A 6,344-nucleotide genomic window follows, 5' to 3' on the forward strand; every position below is an offset into this window, starting at 1 on the left:
TTTTTTTTTTTGCTTTTTATGTGACTAACATATCTTCAGAAGGAAAATGGCAACTAGTACATCAGGAAGATTATGAAAACAGTGCCTGTGAAGTTTGAAGGAATGCAATTCTAATTTGCCATTTATCAGAAAAATACCAAAAGCATTTTTCTTGTAACTTTTTTCTTTTCTTTTTTCTTTTTTTTTTTTTTGAGACAGGGTCTTGCTCTGTCCCTCAGGCTGGAGCATAGCTCAGTGCAGCCTCCAACTCCTAGGCTCAAGCAGTCCTCCCACTTTAGCCTCCTGAGTAGCTGGGACTACAGGCGTGTGCCACCATGCCTGGCTAGTTTTTAAATTTTTTTGTAGAGACGGGGTCTCCCTCTGTTGCCCAGACTGGTCTGGAACTCCTAGCTTCATATGATCCTCTCACCTTGGCCTCCCCAAATCCTGGGATTCCAGGTGTCAGCCACCACACTCGGCCCTCTTATAACGTTTTGTTTGATTGTCTAGTTCTTCTGTCTCTTTTTCCTTCTAATCCTTATTCATTTAAGCAAAATTGTACATTCTCTTTTTCAGTCCTTTCATGTTGTATTCTTACTGTTTTTCTTAATAACTTTTTGCCTTAATAGCTCATTGTCACTAATAACTTCTGTGTTCTCCCAGGCCATGTTATAACAGAAGGGTACTGAAAACCTTGGACATGACCATGAGTACTTCCTTTCCTTCACTCTAGGTTTGTAGTCTGTTTTAAATTAGGATTAGTTCCTGCATTCTGAAATACATTGGCTTAGAACATTTTATCCCAGGCATTTTTGAATGGAAAACAGTTGCGGGCTTTTATTGAAGATTGTTAAAATAATCACCATAGTAACTTGATATGTTAGTATTCCTGTTTTTCCTTTTCGTATGTTTCAAGCGCAGTAATCATACTTGTCTATCCAGTTTCTTTGTATGATACGAGTTGCTTACACGATGCATGGCTCACTTATTAATTTAGTTTTCTCCTTAGAGACTTTGAGACCCTTAGGACACAAGATTGAGAAAGAGCCCTGTGGTTTGGCTCTAGAAACGCTGTTATCATTAGGACCATCAGATTTTAGATTAAGCTGCTATTGAATTAATAAAATCCCAATGAAGCAGAGTTACAGGGATAGATTTATAGCTGACAGAGTGGTATCAAAGGAGAAAGACAGTGAAAAAGCCAATTTCACTGGTTCATTCAGTCCAGCTCATTGCTAATATTAGTTACCCTTGTTTTAATGACAGAGTGTGGTTGGAATCTGTAGCCGGGGGAGGGGCGACACCGTTAGATGTGAGGAAAGGAAGTGCCAAAAATGCCCGGACAGATGGCTTGTCCTGAGCCCAGGACACACACTTTAAAATTCCAGCATTCACCTAAGCAAGTACTTCTCAAAGATCTTACAGAAACACAGAGTCAATCAGTTTTATAAAGGAAGGCTGCAGGGAGAGAGGAGGCCTGGGGGCCTGGCTGAAGAGGCCTCGGACCTGAAGAGACTCCAGCGAGTCTCAGGAAGCCTAGGGCACTTCCCAGGCTCAATGCTAAGCCGGAGCTTGCTGGTGGACCTCAGGATTTGAAGTGTGCGACAGACAGGGTGCTCTTGCTATTCAGGGCGGCCCCATGCAAGAGCACTAGCTCACCCTCAGGCATCTCGGACTGGAGGGCCAGCAGAAGGTCAGCAACTTACTCTTAAAATGATTGTTTCAGATCATATTGATCTCTTTCCTTTTTCCTTTTGTCCTTTCACTGTATGACTTGAATCAGTTTTGATTCTATTTGTAAGTGTTTCTTGTCATGAGGCACCTGCTATGTCTGTTGCGTTTTCCTCGGCAGCGTGTAGGGCTTCAGCTTCCTGGGTTTTCACCCCTCCTGCAGGCACTGTGGGGTCCTGAGGGCCAGCGGGTCCATTTCACCTCTTGCTGCATGATGGTCAGTAGCTGATCTGTTATGGCATTCACTTCCAGATTAATTTTCCGTGTTTGAAGTATGTGCATATGTGCTTTACAGAATAAAACATCTGAATTTATTTGCTCTGCGTCTTCTTCCTCCAACTGGATGGTGTTTTGTTTTGTTTTGGTTTTTGTTTTTGTTTTCTGAGACGGAGTCTGCTCTGTCGCCCAGGCTGGAGTGCAGTGGCGCAATCTCGGCTCACTGCAAGCTCCGCCTCCCGGGTTCATGCCATTCTTCTCCCTCAGCCTCCCGAGTAGCTGGGACTACAGGTACCTGCCACCATGCCCGGCTAATTTTTTGTATTTTTAGTAGAGACGGGGTTTCACCGTGTTAACCAGGATGGGCTCGATCTCCTGACCTTGTGATCCGCCCGCCTCGGCCTCCCAAAGTGCTGGGATTACAGGCGTGAGCCCCCGCGCCCAGCCCGGATGGGTGTTTTCCAAGGGAAGAACATGTGCGGTCAGCAGCTGAGGGTTTTTTGCAAGCTGCTCCTTTGAAATGTCACCTGTCATTTGGATGAGGGGTGGTCATTGTTCCGATGAAGGCAGCCTCACCAAGCACATGCGTCTTTCCCCTGAGGGTACAAAACCTCCTGTAGCTTGCTAGACCAACAAGTGCTTGCAGGCCTGACCCTAATCCTGCCCCAAGGAAGTAAATAATAAATACAGACCAGCAGGGAGCATTGAATAGACGTAGGAGTTCCAGGACACCCTTCCTGGTGACATAAGCCCTCAGTGTGCACTAAGCCTGTATGCCCAGCCACAGGTGCCCCACCCACTCTGTGGTCTGTTGCAGAGCTCCGGCCTGCTGTAGACCTCCTTTGGCAAGACAGTGCATCCTCCACAGTTTCTTTCCATAGCTAAAAGGAGATTAGTGTTCACTAATGCAAATCCTTCCCCTTTCCAGCTGCCAGAGGCTCCATGCCCCTCCCCCTCCCTCCCCAGCAAGTGCTGGGGTCGCGAGGTCATTCTCCTGGTTGAGGAAGGTGATAATACTCAATGAGCTCTTTGTTCCTTCCACCTCCACCTCTCCCTGCCTCCTGCCTGTAACAGGCAAACTGCTTGGAGCATGGTGTTGTTGTCTGTGCTCTCTCCTTGGACTCATGTATTCAATGTGTGTGTGGTGATTCACCTCCCATCTCAGTACAGAATATGCCTTGGAGAAGAAGAGCTCACGTCTCTCTGCTGTCTTAGCCTGGTAAAACCTGATACGTGCCAGGTTCTCAAGTCAGATCAGTGGTTTTGCTTTAAAACCATTTCATTTTCTCGGTGGGCCCCCTGTGCTTCCAGTTCCCTCAGACTCAGACGTGCAAGGATTCTCCCAAAAGTGGAATGAACGCACAGATTGTAGCACTCCAGAGTCTACTCAAGGTTATTGTGAACTTACTTGCTGTCTCAAAGAAACATATCCTTGCCTGGAGTTCGAGACCAGACTGGCCAACATAGTGAAACCCCGTCTCTACTGATGAAAATATAAAAATTAGCTGGGCATGGTGGCAGGCGCCTGTAGTCCCAGCTACTCGGGAGGCTGAGGCAGAAGAATCACTTGAACCCAGGAGGCAGAGGTTGCAGTGAGCTGAGATCGCGCCACTGCACCCCAGCCTGGGAAAAAGAGCAAGACTTTGTCTCAAAAAAGTAAAATGAGTGTATCCCTACCCATTTGAGAGGCCACATTCTTTCCACCTATGAAGACCACGCACACTTCACATATCACGCTAGTTGTTGATGATGGGGGAACTAGGGTGGTTTGAAAAATTGCAAGAAGAGGCTGGCCATGGTGCTCACATCTGGAGTCCCAGCACTTGGGGAGGCCAAGGCGGGAAGATCACTTGAGCTAAGGAGTTTGAGACCACCGTGGGCAACCCCGGCTCTGCGAAAAATACAAAAATTAGCCAGGCATAATGGTGGCACATGACTATAGTCCCAGCTACTTGGGAGGCTGAAGTGGGAGGACCACTTGAGCCTGGGAAGTCAAGGCTGCACTGAGTTATGATCATACTCCGGCACTCGAGCCTCCTGGGCGACAGGGTGAGACCCTGTCTCAAAAAAAAAAAAAAAAAAAAAAAAAAAAAATTGCTAGAAGACTTGGCAGTAAATCACGCTACATCCAAGGGGAAAGAAGCAGGGGTTGAGTTTTGCTGTTGACATTCAGCCTCTTTTCTCCAAATTCTTTTTTCTTTTCTTTCTTTCCTTCTCTCTCTCTCTCTCTCTGACTCTCTCTCTCTCTCTCTCCCTCCCTCCCTCCTCTTCTTTCTTTTTTTGAGACAGGGCCTCACTGTGTCACCCAGGAGGCTGGAATGCGGTGGTTCATTCATGGCTCACTGTAACCTTGAACTGCTGGGTTTAAGCAATCCTCCCACCTCTGCCTCCCGAGTAGCTGGGATCACAGGTGCACATCACCATACCTGGATAATTTTTTACATTTTTTGTAGAGACAGGGTCTTGCTATATTTCCCAGGCTGGTCTTGAACTCCTGTGCTCAAGCGATTCTCCTACCTCGGCCTCCCCAAAGTGCTGGGATTACAGGTGTTCACCACCACACCTGGTGCCTCTGAACTTTTTTGCTTATTCAATAACAAACATTTCCCGGGATCCTCTTATTGCTGGTTGCTGTTCTAAGAGCTGGGTATACAACAGTTCCCAGATAGTGCTTGCCCTCTTGGCACTTAGCTTCTAGTCGTAAGGAAACAAATACAACATCTGATGGCCGATTGTGGGGCGATGGAGAGGAGCAGGATAGAGAGGATGGACATGACACTTCAGCTGAGGTGCTCACAGAAGGTGTCTTGGGGCTGGGCATGGTGGCTCACGCCTATCATCCCAGCATTTTGGGAGGCCGAGGCGGGAGGATCACCTGAGGTCAGGAGTTCGAGACCTGCCTGATCAACATGGCGAAACCCCGTCTCTACTAAAAATACAACAATTAGCTCGGCATGATGGCTCATGCCTGTCATCCCAGCTACTTCGGAGGCTGAGGCAGGGGAATCACTTGAACCCGGGATGCGGAGGTTGCGGTGAGCCAAGATCGCGCCACTGTACTCTGTACTCTGCCTGGGTGACAGAGCAGACCTTGCCTGAAAAAAAAAAAGAAGACATCTTGAAAGAGGCGCCATTTGTAGACGAACATGGGGAGTTCTAGACCCAGGGACTCCATGTGGAGGCGGCAGGCTGTGCTCCTGGTGCACAGAAGCCATGCTCAGGTGCCCTGGGTCATTACTAAGTGGAGACTAGAAGTCCTATAGGGACGTGTCTCCCCATCTGAGGACAGGATTCCCCCAGGCTGCTGCCAGAGGGACCCCAGGGGGTGGTCAGCAAGAGGCCGCACAGGGAGACACTCCTCCAGAGACGGTGCAAGAAGGGCATTGCCAGAGCTGAAGCACAGCGTGGTGGGTGTGAGCTTAGACCCTGACTCCTACATGCCTGTAACTGTTGCCAAGTGGCTGAGCCTTTTTTTGTTTTGTTTTTGAGATGTGTAGTCTTGCTCTGTTGCCTAGGCTGGAGTGCAGTGGCACTATCTTGGCTCACCGCGACCTCCTCCCGGGTTCCAGCAGTTCTCCTGCCTCAGCCTCCCACCGAGTAGCTGAGATTACAGGCGCCCGCCACCATGCCCGGCTAATTTTTATATTTTCAGTAGAGACAGGATTTCACTGTGATGGCCAAGCTGGTCTCGAACTCCTGACCTCAGGTGATCCATCTGCCTCGGCCTCCCAAAGTGCTGGGATTGCAGGCGTGAGCCACTGCGTCTGGCTGTGGCTGAGCATCTTGTGCCTCAGTTGCCTCATCTGTAAAACAAGGATGGTGGGACTCTCTTTAATGTGGTGGGGATTCAGCACGTTAACACAGTGGGTGGCACACAGTGAATGTTTATTTACTTATTTTTAGAGATAGCGTTTCATTCTGTTGCCCAGGCTGGAGTGCAGTGGCACGATCATAGCTCACTCCAGTGGCACGATCATAGCTCACTGCAGCCTCGACCTCCCAGCCTCAAGCAGTCTTCCTGCCTCAGCCTTCCGACTAGCTGAGATTACATCCAGGCACCACCATGTATAGCTAAGTTTTTTATTGTAATTTTTTTTAGAGGCAGGGTCTCTAAAAAACCTGTACCTTTGACCTTGAAAGTTAAAAAAAATTTGGGCCGGCCGGGCGCGGTGGCTCAAGCCTGTAATCCCAGCACTTTGGGAGGCCGAGACGGGCGGATCACGAGGTCAGGAGATCGAGACCATCCTGGCTAACACGGTGAAACCCCATCTCTACTAAAAATACAAAAAACTAGCCGGGCTAGGTGGTGGGGGCCTGTAGTCCCAGCTACTCAGGAGCCTGAGGCAGGAGAATGGCGTGAGCCCAGGAGGCAGAGCTTGCAGTGAGCTGAGATCCGGCCACTGCACTCCAGCCTGGGC

This window comes from Piliocolobus tephrosceles, chromosome 8 (genome assembly GCF_002776525.5).
Source record: "Piliocolobus tephrosceles isolate RC106 chromosome 8, ASM277652v3, whole genome shotgun sequence".
In the NCBI taxonomy this organism is placed as follows: Eukaryota; Metazoa; Chordata; class Mammalia; order Primates; family Cercopithecidae; genus Piliocolobus; species Piliocolobus tephrosceles.